Genomic DNA, 14,528 nt, shown 5'->3' with positions numbered 1-14,528 from the left:
TTGCCACATGTGGGATCTTTTTTTGTTGCGTCATGTGGGAGCTAGTTCCCCAACCAGGGATTGAGCCTAAACCCCCTGCATTGGGAGTGCAGAGTCTTAGCCACTGGACCACCAGGGAAGTCCTCTTCCTCCACATTTTTATGGTAACTGAAATTTGGTTTTCCTTCTCCAGACTCAGTTGGAACATCACCACTTCCAGGAAACCCTCTTTACCTCCCCAGGCGGCGTTGTGTGCCCCACAGTCCCTGCTGTCCCTCCATCAGGATCCTGGATATTATCAAGAGCCCTGCCACAGGTCCCAGTTTATGAGCTCCTTGGTTCTTCTGTGTCTCCTCCAGACCCACTATTTCCGCCGTTCTTCCAGGGGCCTCCTAGACATTCCCTCCTGTCTGGCCCACCTTTGGCCCCCCTCCTCCAATCTTTCTTCACTCTAAGAGGCCTTGGTGAGATCTGATGGGAGCTCTTCCCTCAGCTTGTCCCTCTTCGTCACCAACCCCTCTTTATTCTACACCCACCCCAATGCCTTTCCTTCCCTCTCGCCTCCAGGAAGAGAAACCTCCCCTCATTCCAAAGTTAACGAAGTACCCTTGCTATGGGTCTCACCTTCACCTTGCCTCCTCTGAGAGCCTTCCCCCCTACTGTGGTTAGTTATGTCTCTCTCTCTCTTTTAAAAAAAATTATTTATTTACTTATTTAGTTGGCTGCATCAGGTCTTAGTTGCAACAGGCAGAATCTTTGTTGCCACATGAACAGTCTTTCATTGCAGTGCAAAGACTCTAGTTGTTGCATGAAGGCTCAGTAGTTGGGGCGCCCTGGACCCGGGATCCGACCTGTGTACCCTGCATAGCAGAACGGATTCTTTTTTTAGTTAATATGTTTACAAAATATTTATTAAGCTTCGCTGGTCTTAGATGTGGCACGCAGGATGTGCAATCTTTCAGTTGCGGTATGCGAACTCTTAGTCATGGCATGTGGGGTCCAAGTTTCCTGGCCAGGGATCGAAGCCCAGGCCCCCTGCATTGGGAGTGTGAAGTCTAAGCCACTGGATCACCAAGGAAGTTCATATGTCTCTCTTTCTCTGTCTCTTTCATGTTTAATTTCTGCCTTTAGACTGATACGTCCCTTTCACCCCCACCCAGTATTTTAAAAAGTACCCGGTTATGAACTGAGTGTGTGCTCAGTCATGTCCAGCTCTGTGCGACCCCATGGACTGTAGTCTGCCAGGCTCCTCTGTCCATGGGATTTCCCAGGCAAGAATACTGGAGTGGGTTGCCATTTCCCTCTGTATGAACTGAGTACCCCGCCCCCCAGTTGGTATTTTGAAATCCTAGCCTCCAATGTGATGATATTTGGAGGTGGGGTTTTGGGAGGTAAGTAGATGAGGTCATGAAAGTGGGTTCCCATGATGGGATTAGTGTCCTTCTAAGAAGAGGAAAAGAGACCAAAGTTTTTTCTCTCTCCACCATATGGGGTCACAGTTAGAAGGCCACCATCCGCGAATCAGGAAAAGAACCCTTACCAGAAGCCAAATCTGCTGGCACCTTAATCTCGGGCTTCCCAGCCTCCAGAATTATGAGATAGGCATCTTTTGTTTAAGCCACCCAGTGTGTGGTGTTTTGTTGTGACAGTCCAAGCCAACCAACATGCCATCTACACCCTGCACTCCGTGCATTCGTTTCCTCATCAGCATGTGTGTGCGCTCAGCTGTGTCCAACCCTTTGCAACCCCATGAATTGTATCCCGCCAAGCTCCTCTGTCCACGGAATTCTCCAGGCAAGAATACTGGAGTGGGTTGCTACTTCCTACTCCAGGGGATCTTTCCCATCTAGGGACCGAAGCCATGCCTCCTGCATTGGCAGGTGGATTCTTTACCACTGAGCCACCTGGGAAGCCCCCATTTCCTTATACCTCCCCTTATTCCTTGACTGACTCTGACTTCACCCCACCACCACTTCAAGGACCCTGCTCTAGCCAAGGTCATAGACCGCTTCTGAGTTCCAGAGCCCTTCTTTCTCACATTCAACACCATCGACCACCATCTCTTTCCTGAGCATATAGCAGTCAGAATCCAGACATTTCACAAGTGTCAAGTTGGCAAAAATTAAAAAGTCAGGTAATATCAAGTGTTGGTGAGGTTGGGGAGTGACAGGAATGCTTACATGCTGCTAGTGGGAGAGAGAATCAGTTCACTGGAGAGCAATTTGACAAACTCGTAAAGAACATTCAATGTGCAGTGGACAGAGTAATAGACCCCAAAGTTGGCCACGTACTCATCCCTGAGACCTGTGGATATGTCACCTTCCATGGTGAAAAGAACTTTGCAGCTGTGATTAAATCAACGATCTTGTGATGCAGAGAGTATGCTGGATCACCCAGGTGCGCCCATTGTAGTCACAGGGGTTCTTAGAAGGGAGAGGCAGGAGGGTCAGAATCAGAGAAGACACAACAATAAAATTGGAGTGCTGGAGTCAGTGAGAAACTTGAAGGCAGTACGTTGCTGGCTTTGAAGACGGAGAAAGAAGCCACAATCAAGCAGCCTCTAGAAACTGGAAAACACAAGGAAGTGGGTTCTCCCCGAGACATGCTAGAGGGGGTGCGCCCCTGCCAGTATCCTAACTTCAGTCCAGGGACATCTATCACAGACTCCTGACATCCAGAACTGTAAGAGATTCTGTCTGTGTTGTTGGGTCCAGCGGCTGGGACTCTGTGCTCCCAATGCAGGGGACTCGGGTTCAAGCCCTGGTCAAGGAACTAGATCCCACATGCCACAACTAAGAGTTCACATGCCGCAACTTACTTCCTGCATGCCGAGACGAAGATTCGAGATCGCACATTCTGCAGCTAAGACCCAGGGCAGCCAAACAAATAATGAATAAATAAATTATCTGTGTTGTTTGGCAATTTGTTATAGTAGCAATAAGCAGCTAATACAGACTTCTTGGAACATTCACTGCCTTGGACTGGAAGACAAGAACAGGAATGTTTGCAGTGACTCTACTTGTAATAACAAGAAACTAGAAACAGCCCAAATGTCCAGGGCAACAGAAGACTTCATACTACACACAGAAATGGGCACGTTGCAGCTACACATGTCAATCTGGCTAAATCTCACAAACAATACCTCAAATAAAGGCAGCAGTCTCAGAAGAGTACACTCAGTATAATAATGTTTATGTAAAATTTAGAAACATGCAGAGCCATACTTCATATTGCTTGGAGATATGTACAAAGTACGGGAACAATAAATAACCAAATTCAGCAGTGTGGCAGTCTGGCAGAGGATGGAATTGAGAAGGCAACAGAGGGGACTTCAATGGCATTAAGAGATAGTTCAGGGATTTCCCTGGCAGTCCAGTGGTTAAGACTCCATTCTGCCAATGCAGGCGGTATGGGTTCAACCCCTGGTAGGGAACTAAGATCCCAAAAGATTTTTTTTTTAATTAGAATTAAAGAGATAGTTCGGTTTCTTAGACTGAGTGTAGGTACACACAGGTGAATACTTTGGGATAAGTGCTGCGCTCAATATGGCAGCAAATCTGTAAAACGCAGCAGTGGCCACAGGACTGGAAAAGGTCAGTTTTCATTCCAGTCCCAAAGAAAGGCAATGCCAAAGAATGCTCAAATGACCGCACACTTGCACTCATCTCACACGCTAGTAAAGTAATGCTCAAAATTCTCCAAGCCAGGCTTCAGCAATATGTGAACTGTGAACTTCCTGATGTTCAAGCTGGTTTTAGAAAAGGCAGAGGAACCAGAGATCAAATTGCCAACATCCGCTGGATCATGGAAAAAGCAAGAGACTTCCAGAAAAACATCTATTTCTGCTTTATTGACTATGCCAAAGCCTTTGACTGTGTGGATCACAATAAAGTGTGGAAAATTCTGAAAGAGATGGGAATACCAGACCACCTGACCTGCCTCTTGAGAAATCTGTATGCAGGTCAGGAAGCAACAGTTAGAACTGGACATGGAACAACAGACTGGTTCCAAATAGGAAAAGGAGTACGTCAAGGCTGTATATTGTCACCCTGCTTATTTAACTTCTATGCAGAGTACATCATGAGAAACGCTGGGCTGGAAGAAACACAAGCTGGAATCAAGATTGCCAGGAGAAATGTCAATAACCTCAGATATGCAGATGACACCACCCTTATGGCAGAAAGTGAAGAGGAACTAAAAAGCCTCTTGATGAAAGTGAAAGTGGAGAGTGAAAGAGTTGGCTTAAAGCTCAACATTCAGAAAACGAAGATCATGGCATCCGGTCCCATCACTTCATGGGAAATAGATGGGGAAACAGTGGAAACAGTGTCAGACTTTATTTTTTTGGGCTCCAAAATCACTGCAAATGGTGACTGCAGCCATGAAATTAAAAGACGCTTACTCCTTGGAAGGAAAGTTATGACCAACCTAGATAGCATATTGAAAAGCAGAGACATTACTTTGCCAACAAAGGTCCGTCTAGTCAAGGCTATGGTTTTTCCAGTGGTCATGTATGGATGTGAGAGTTGGACTGTGAAGAAGGCTGAGCGCCGAAGAATTGATGCTTTTGAACTGTGGTGTTGGAGAAGACTCTTGACAGTCCCTTGGACTGCAAGGAGATCCAACCAGTCCATTGTGAAGGAGATCAGCCCTGGGATTTCTTTGGAGGGAATGATGCTAAAGCTGAAACTCCAGTACTTTGGCCACCTCATGCGAAGAGTTGACTCATTGGAAAAGACTCTGATGCTGGGAGGGATTGGGGGCAGGAGGAGAAGGGGACGACAGAGGATGAGATGGCTGGATGGCATCACTGACTCGATGGACGTGAGTCTGGGTGAACTCTGGGAGTTGGTGATGGACAGGAAGGCCTGGCGTGCTGCGATTCATGGGGTTGCAAAGAGTCGGACACGACTGGGCGACTGAACTGAATGAACTGAACTGAAAATTTTTATACAAAATTGGTGGTTCAGAGGTAAAAGAATTCACCTGCCAATGCAGGAGATGCAGGAGACACAGGTTTGATCCCTGGGTCAGATCCCCTGGAGAGGGAATAGCAACCCACTCCAGTACTCTTGCCTGGAAAATCCCATGGACAGTGGAGCCTGGTGGGCTATATAGTCCATGGGGTCGCAAAGAGTCGGATATGCCTAAATGACTGAGCACACATGCTCACCCAATAATTTTAAGGGTATATTTTTAGACCTTAGCTTTGAAGTCAGACAGCTTGAAGTCAGCCTGGGTCCCTTTCTGAGCTCTGCTGCTTCCTATGTGACCAAGAGCAAATTCCTTAATTCCCAGAGTCTCAATGATACCATCTCTGAAGTGGATGGTTGAAGGATTCAGTGACTTGCTATGTATCTAACACAATGCCTGCCACTTGGTCGTGCTCCAGAAACAGCAGCTGCAATGGGTTCCTCTTTCTAGAAACAATTCCTTCAATTTAACTTATGGAGCACCTACTCTCTGCCAGGGATTCCCAGGGGCTGCCGGAAGAAAGGGGACACTTTATTCTTGGGGTTCTGCTCCCTGGTTCAGTCTTTAAATTCATTATTCTCCAAGGATTCAATCATTACCCCCTTAAAAAAAAAAAAAAAAAGCAGCTTTATTGAGATACATACCACACAAGTCAACAACTTAAATTGTACAATTCTATGGGTTTTGGTATATTCACAAAATTGTGAATCCATTGGCACAATTTTAGAACATTTTCATCACCCCTAAAAGAAACTGTACCTGGAATTCCCTGGTGGTTCAAAGGTTATGACTCCATGCTTCCACTGCAGGGGGTATGGGTTCGATCTCTGGGCAGGGAATTCAGATCCCACAAGGTGAAACAACAAAAACAAACCAAAACTCTCTACTCATTAACAGTGATTCCCCAGTTCCTCCAAACCCCCACTCCCACCACCAGCCCCAGACAGCTAACCTACTTGCCTGCTCTGGACATTTCACATTAACGGAATTCTTTAATATGTGGTCTTTCGTGGCCAACTTCTTTAAAAACAGAATGTTTTTAAGATTCATTCTTGAGAAAAAAGTGAAAGTGAAAGTCGCTCAGTCGTGTCCAACTCTGCGATCCCATGGACTATACAGTCCCTGGAATTCTCCAGGCCAGAATACTGGAGTGGGTAGCCTTTCCCTTCTCCAGGGGATCTTCCTGACCCAGGAATTGAACTGGAGTCTCCTACATTGCAGTCGGATTCTTTACCAGCTGAGCTCAATTCCTTTTGACTTTTTGGTGGTACGTGCATGACACAAAATTTACCATTTTAATCATTTTAAAGAAGGTTCCAGTTCCTTCACCAACACTTGTTATTGTCTATCTTTCTTTAAATTATAATTCTCCTAGTGGGTATGAAGTGTTGTCTCATGATTTTGATTTGCATTTCTCTGATGACTCATGATGTTCACCATCTTTTCTTATGCGATTTGTTGTTTTTAATATCTGCTTTACAGAAATGTCTACTCTGATCCTTTGCCCATATTTGTCTCTTTATTATTGAGTTTGTAAGAGTTCTTTATATATTCTGGACACTAGTCCTTTATCAGGGATATGGTTTATAATTTTTCCCATTCTGTAGGTTGTCTTTTCACTTTCTTGATGGGGCCCTTTGATGCACACAAGTTTTTACAAAAAGTTTGATGAAGTCCTATTTATTTTTTTCTTCCGCTGCTTTGTGCTTTGGCATCATATCTAAGAAATCATTTTATAACTCTAGATCATAAAAATTCACCATTATGTTTTCTTCTAAGGTTTTATAGTTTTTAGCTCTTCCATTTAGGTCATTGGTCCATTTTGAACTAATCTTTGTATATGGTGGGAGTTAGGGGTCTGCCTTCATACTTTTGCATGTGGACATCCAGTTATTCTAGAACAGATACATACACATCCTCTTTTAAAATCCAGACCTCACACCATTTCATGCCAGTCAGAATGGCTGCTATCCAAAAGTATACAAGCAATAAATGCTGGAGAGGGTGTGGAGAAAAGGGAACCCTCTTACACTGTTGGTGGGAATGCAAACTAGTACAGCCACTATGGAGAACAGTGTGGAGATTCCTTAAAAAACTGGAAATAGAACTGCCATATGACCCAGCAATCCCACTGCTGGGCATACACACCGAGGAAACCAGAATTGAAAGAGACACATGTACCCCAATGTTCATCGCAGCACTGTTTATAATAGCCAGGACATGGAAGCAACCTAGATGCCCATCAGCAGATGAATGGATAAGAAAGCTGTGGTACATATACACAATGGAGTATTACTCAGCTATTAAAAAGAATACATTTGAATCAGTTCTAATGAGGTGGATGAAACTGGAGCCTATTATACAGAGTGAAGTAAGCCAGAAAGAAAAACACCAATACAGTATACTAACGCATATATATGGAATTTAGAAAGATGGTAACGACAACCCTGTATGCGAGACAGCAAAAGAGACACAGATGTATAGAACAGTCTTTTGGACTCTGTGGGGGAGGGCAAGGGTGGGATGATTTGGGAGAATGGCATTGAAACATGTATATTATCATATGTGAAACAAATCACCAGTCCAGGTTCGATGCATGATACAGGGTGCTCGGGGCTGGTGCACTGGGATGACCCAGAGGGATGGGATGGGGAGGGAGTTGGGAGGGGGGTTCAGGATGGGGAACACATGTACACCTGTGGTGGATTCATGTCAATGTATGGCAAAACCAATACAGTATTGGCTAATTTAATTAGCCTCCAATTAAAATAAATTTATATTAAAAAAGAAAAGGCAATAAAATAAAATCCGGACCTCAGTTCAGTTCAGTTCAGTCGCTCAGTCATGTCTGACTCTTTGCGACCCCATGAATCGCAGCACGCCAGGCCTCCCTGTCCATCACCAACTCCCGGAGTTCACTCAAACTCACGTCCATCGAGTCAGTGATGCCATCCAGCCATCTCATCCTCTGTCGTCCCCTTCTCCTCCTGCCCCCAATCCCTCCCAGCATCAGAGTCTTTTCCAATGAGTCAACTCTTCGCATGAGGTGGCCAAAGTACTGGAGTTTCAGCTTTAGCATAATTCCTTCCAAAGAACACCCAGGCAGGTACACAGAAATAGATTAATAGTAATTCTTATTTTTTGATACACTCTTTTCTTTGGTGTCTACTTGGCCTGCATTTATTTCATTTATTTGTGGATTTATTCATCTATAATGAGCACCAGTGAATCTACCACTCAACCCCAGAACTGGAACCTCACCAAAACCTTACATTTGGGTGTTCCTACCTTGCTTGCTCACACCCCTGAATTTGGGATTATCACTCCTCCGTCACCTTTTTTATCCCCGTGTGCGTGTGGGATCTTAGTTCCCCAACCAGAGATTGAACCCAGTCCCCACATTGCAAGGTGGATTCTTAACCACTGGACCACCAGGGAAGTCCCCTCTTTAGCCAGTTCTCCTGACATTTACAAGTGTATCGTTTTGTTAACAAAGAATCTGTTCTGGGGCTGAATCTAGAATCTTGAATGAGGCCCAAGAACTTTGGTCAAGTGACAGTCAGTCCCTTCTGCTGGGTAAATCCTCCACCCACCTCCCCAAGACGGTTGTGTGGTCCTCGCCCAGCTCAGGCGGACTGACCACTCCTGGGCTGAGCTCCCCACCCCTTTCTGGCCCTCCACTGCCTCCCTCTAGTTCTAGCAAATCTGACCAGTCTTGCCTTTGATGGAAACTTACAGCTCCCTATCCTCTCCCAGATGGAGACTACATTACTTTGTCTAATGCCTGTGTTCCTCTTTTTTCCTTTTTCCTTTTGCCCATCTCATACTCAACCTCTAGATCCTCTTCCAGTCATGCCAGACTCTTGACCATTCCTCAGTCTCACATTGCATCTCTGCACCTCTCCTGCTTTTGCCCTAGATGTCCCACCACCCAGAATGCCTTCCTCTCAATGCCTTATCCTAAAGCTATTGAAGAACAGACCCATCCTTTTGGCTCAGCACATACCTCCTCCTGCACAGGCAGAATCCATCCTTCCTTCCCAGCCCACTCTATCCCAGCCCCGATCCCAGCCTGACCTGTGCCAGAGTCATTAAAGACTCATCCATGCTCCCTCTTGTTAGACAGTTCAGTTCAGTTCAGTCGCTCAGTCGTGTCTGACTCTTTGCGACCCCGTGAATCACAGCACGCCAGGCCTCTCTGTCCATCACCAACTCCCAGAGTTTACCCAGACTCACATCCATCGAGTCAGTGATGTCATCCAGCCATCTCATCCTCTGTCGTCCCCTCTTCCTCCTGCCCCCAATCCCTCCCAGCATCAGAGTCTTTTCCAATGAGTCAACTCTTCGCATGAGGTGGCCAAAGTACTGGAGTTTCAGCTTTAGCATCATTCCCTCCAAAGAAATCCCAGGGCTGATCTCCTTCACAATGGACTGGTTGGATCTCCTTGCAGTCCAAGGGACTGTCAAGAGTCTTCTCCAACACCACAGTTCAAAAGCATCAATTCTTCGGCGCTCAGCCTTCTTCACAGTCCAACTCTCACATCCATACATGACCACTGGAAAAACCATAGCCTTGACTAGACGGACCTTTGTTGGCAAAGTAATGTCTCTGCTTTTCAATATGCTATCTAGGTTGGTCATAACTTTCCTTCCAAGGAGTAAGCGTCTTTTAATTTCATGGCTGCAGTCACCATTTGCAGTGATTTTGGAGCCCAAAAAAATAAAGTCTGACACTGTTTCCACTGTTTCCCCATCTATTTCCCATGAAGTGATGGGACCGGATGCCATGATCTTCGTTTTCTGAATGTTGAGCTTTAAGCCAACTCTTTCACTCTCCACTTTCACTTTCATCAAGAGACTTTTTAGTTCCTCTTCACTTTCTGCCATAAGGGTGGTGTCATCTGCATATCTGAGGTTATTGACATTTCTCCTGGCAATCTTGATTCCAGTTTGTGTTTCTTCCAGCCCAGCGTTTCTCATGATGTACTCTGCATAGAAGTTAAATAAGCAGGGTGACAATATACAGCCTTGACGTACTCCTTTTCCTATTTGGAACCAGTCTGTTGTTCCATGTCCAGTTCTAACTGTTGCTTCCTGACCTGCATACAGATTTCTCAAGAGGCAGGTCAGGTGGTCTGGTATTCCCATCTCTTTCAGAATTTTCCACACTTTATTGTGATCCACACAGTCAAAGGCTTTGGCATAGTCAATAAAGCAGAAATAGATGTTTTTCTGGAAGTCTCTTGCTTTTTCCATGATCCAGAGATGTTGGCAATTTGATCTCTGGTTCCTCTGCCTTTTCTAAAACCAGCTTGAACATCAGGAAGTTCACAGTTCACATATTGCTGAAGCCTGGCTTGGAGAATTTTGAGCATCACTTTACTAGCATGTGAGATGAGTGCAATTGTGCGGTAGTTTGAGCATTCTTTGGCATTGCCTTTCTTTGGGATTGGAATGAAAACTGACCTTTTCCAGTCCTGTGGCCACTGCTGAGTGTTCCAACTTTGCTGGCATATTGAGTGCAGCACTTTCACAGCATCATCTTTCAGGATTTGAAATAGCTCAACTGGAATTCCATCACCTCCACTAGCTTTGAAAGAGGGCTTCCCAGGTGGCGCTAGTGGTAAAGAATCTGCCCACCAATGCAAGTAGACATAAGAGACGCGGGTTCAATCCCTGGGAGGGGAAGGATCCCCTGGGGGAGAGCGTGGCAACCCACTCCAGTTCTTGCCTGGAGAATCCCATAGACAGAGGAGACTGGCGGGCTACAGTCCATAGAGTCACACAGAGTCAGACACGACTGAAGTGACTTAGCATGCAAGCACACACATACCCTAAATAGTGCATGAGACATACTCGAACTTAAAAAATATTTCTTATTTATGAATACTTTTTGGCCTGTCCCTGTCGTCTCTCTGGGCTGCTACCCTGTGAGTGTCCAGGGTGTTTGTGGAATGAATGCTAAGAATCAGGAGGAATGTAGGGACCCAGAAAGGGAGGTCACACAAGGGGAGATCAGTGGGCCCTAGGAGGCAAGGGGGGATGAGGGAAGGGGATTCAGGAAAGTGGTGGGGTTCAGGGAGGAGGACAGAGCCTCAAGGATGAGCATAGAAGGTGGGGAGTGGTTCCGGGAGAGGGCAGGGTCATAGAAAGACACAGGGACCCAGCGGGAAAAGATGTCAGAAAGAGGTTCCAGGAGGAACCGGAGCTTAAGGAGGTAGAGGCTGTGGAGGAGGAGATTAGGGAAGTAAGGGGTAGGGGTGTGAGAAGGGGAGGGCTGCTCTGAAGGAATGGGAGTGGGGATCCTAAGGGTGAAGGGAAATCAGAGACGGAGGTGGTCGGAACCCAACACCGCATGGAGCTGGCTTCCAGGGGAATGAATGGTGCTCAGATAGCCTGATGGGAACTCAAGAGAGCTAAGAGGGGCTGGGGCTCAGAGTGTAACTGCGGCCTCCCAGGCGCTGCCTTTGCCCACCTGGGCCTGGCTCCACACCTGTGGCTCCTCCTCTCTCCAACCCAGCCCTAGATTTGGGCGCCGGGCACCAAGCCCCCGCGGAGCCGGGGGAGGGGGTGTGTGGGGTGGGGTGGGGGTGGTTAAAGGTGATCAGGCACGAGCGGGTCGCAGACGGGGAGTGGCAGGCGCCTGAGCCCATAGCCCGGGCCACAGCTGCCCCACGGCCCGCCAGCTGGGTGAGCGGCTGCCACCCACGTGCTAAGGAGAGAAGGAGGCACCGGATCAAGGGGCAAAGGACATCCCAAGCAGGCGGGGAGGGCGGGGGCCCCGGCAGTGCCAGAGTCCACACCCACTGCTAAAAGCCCGGCCGGGGACGCAGCGCAGTGCACAGAGCCCTCTGCCGCCGGCGTAGAGAAGACACCGAGAGGCAGCGGCCGCGGCCCCGAGCATCCCGCGTGCGCCCCCGACGCCGCCCGGGGAGACCCGGTGGCCCTGGCTGGGCGCCACCCCGCCCGCAGATAGCGCGGAATCCAAGTAAGGGGTATGGAGGGGCAGGGGGGGACAGGTGCTTAGCCCTAGGGGAGTCGGAGCCTCGCTCACGCGGACCTTAGTCTCCCCACCTGTCAAAGAGGGAGGGGCGCTCCTATGGCTCTGCCGAGCATTAGGGGTTAATAGTCTCGCGAACCTGCCTGCCTCCCTGAAGTTCAGCTGCCTCGAGAAGGAGGCAATTTCATACCCTAGAGAAGGCTCGAGATCAAGAATCGGAGAAGAATTCATCGTGCTTCCCAGGCTCCCCGCTGTCTCAGTCCCACCAGCTGGGTGGGACTGAATCTCCGGCCAGGGGTGAGGATGAGGGGAGAGGTCAGGTGCCCAGGGGACTCTCCAGGGAGCTGAGTGTGGGCCAGGAAGCAAGAGGAAGGACCTTCCTCCCTATTGTCGCCCCCTGCCCTGGGCAGGTGTGGGTGCCTGTAGAGAAGCTGGTTCCAGGTGGGCCGGTGGGTCAGGGACAAGGACCCAGACTTCTCCTGGCTGGACAGGGAGAAGCCGTGTGGATTCCCAGCCACCAGGCTTCTAGCCAACAGGCAGGAGCCAGGCAAGTGGTGCAAGGCACCCATGCTGGCTCCTACCGACGTGAGAAGGAGCTTCCCACCGGCTCCCCAGCCACCCTGCCCCCATTCCAGGTCTGCTGAGTCCACCTGCAGGGTCAGGAAGCCAGAGTCAGGCCTGGTCTCTTGTCTGTGGCTGGCTGTGTGACCTTGGGCACGTTACCTCCTTTTTCTGGGCCTGGCTCTCCCTCTTGGGACTTAGGGAGGCTTGTTCCTGGGCCAATGGTATAGAAACAGGGACAGAATAAATTGGGGCCGCTTCAGAGGACCGGGCAGCCCCCTCCAAGCCAGGTGGGTCTGGTCCTTGCCAAGGGGGATGATGTTGGAGGCTCAGCTGAATCAGGTGGCAGACGGGGCCAAGGATCTAGCCCCTGCCTCTATCTTACCCAGATCCTCTCAACACCTGCTCAGATCCTCAGAAGAGGGGGCTGGGACTCTCAGGTCTGGGAACCTGAGCAGTGGGCTCAGGCCCACCCTAGGGAGGCTTAGCGCCTCAGCCTCAGGGCAGGGACGGCTCCTGGAGGAGAGGGAGAATCCCACTGAGGAGCTCTGAGATGTGGCAGCCAGGAGTTCCCTCTTTTGTGAGGGTGACTCTTCTGACTGTGCCCCTCCACACCCCCCCTTATCCCCTAAGTCAGTTCAGCCACTCAGTTGTGTCCGACTCTTTGCTACCCCCTGAACTTCAGCACGCCAGGCCTCCCTGTCCATCACCAACTCCCGGAGCTTGCTCAAACTCGTGTCCATTGAGTCGGTGATGCCATCCAACCATCTCCGCCGTCTCCTTCTCCTCCTGCCTTCAATCTTTCCCAGCGTCAGGGTCTTTCCCAATGAGTCAGTTCTTTGTATCAGGTGACCAATGTATTACCCTTGTAAGGACACAGTCTATCTGAGACCTGGGCTCAGGGCTCGGGCGGGGATCAGGACTCAACCTGGGCCTAGGTGAGAGGGCTGCTGGGAGCTGGGGTCAGGGCCCCACCTGGGGTCCTGGAATGCTGTGAATGAAACTGTCTGATACGGGTGCACGTGACTTTTGTAAACTGAGGTGGATGGTAATAAGCACCGGCAAATGGAAGTGGGAGGGGCGGCTTTTTGGAGGCTCCATGACCTCACTTGCGAAAACACTCAGACTCCCCTCCCAGGGTCCTCCTTCTGAGGCTGCCCTTGACCCTGCTGCTGGCCCTGTGATGGGCAAAAAACAGGTTTTGGAGCTGTCAGGCTGGCAGAAGCCATCTTTAGGTCAATTCTCACTCCTTGATCAGGGCTGAGGAAGAGATTTGGGCTCGGATGTGAAGCAGAGGAAGGAGACTCAAGGGAGCTGGGAGTCGGGGCAGGAACCAAAATTTCTTGTACACCTACTGTGTGACAGGCATGCACCTACTGTGTGCTGGGCACTGTGTGGGGCTTTTCTGTCGCTGTTTCTTTCTTTCTAATAACCTGAGATGGAAAGGGTATTCTATCCACTTTACCGATGAGGAAACAGAGGCTCAGAAAAGTCAAGGCACTGGCTTAAAGTCAGGCAGGGCTGGGATTCAAACTCAGGCAGCCTAATTCCAAAGCTTCTATTCCCCCTGCTGCCTCTGACTTTTCTCCAGGTGACCCTGTCCTCTCTGCTCATCTATAGATGACTCTGCTCATCTATAACCTGGGTCTAAGCATTCTTACCCGGACTGCTGGGCAACGTGAGTGTGTGTGTGTTCTGTATTCAAAACGCAGCACACTAGAAGGGGTGTGTTCATGGGTGCTCGTAGGTGTCCTCATGGCCTGTGCCCACCGCATCCATTTCCCCATCTGTCTTTCCTCCTCCTGAGATACAGGGACAGGAGGCAACTCCTATTGTCTCTCCTTTCTGAGCTGACCTTAGGGCTTCCTAGGTGGTGCTAGTGGTAAAGAACCCACCTGCCAATGCAGGAGATGAAGAAGACTGTGGGTTTGATCCCTGGGTCAGGAAGATCTCCTGGAAGAGGGCATGGCAATCCACTCCAGTATTCTTGCCTGGAGAATCCCAAGGACAGAGG

The sequence above is a fragment of the Bos indicus x Bos taurus genome, chromosome 25 (assembly GCF_003369695.1).
Source record: "Bos indicus x Bos taurus breed Angus x Brahman F1 hybrid chromosome 25, Bos_hybrid_MaternalHap_v2.0, whole genome shotgun sequence".
Taxonomy (NCBI): domain Eukaryota; kingdom Metazoa; phylum Chordata; class Mammalia; order Artiodactyla; family Bovidae; genus Bos; species Bos indicus x Bos taurus.
This window is presented reverse-complemented; position numbering follows the sequence as displayed.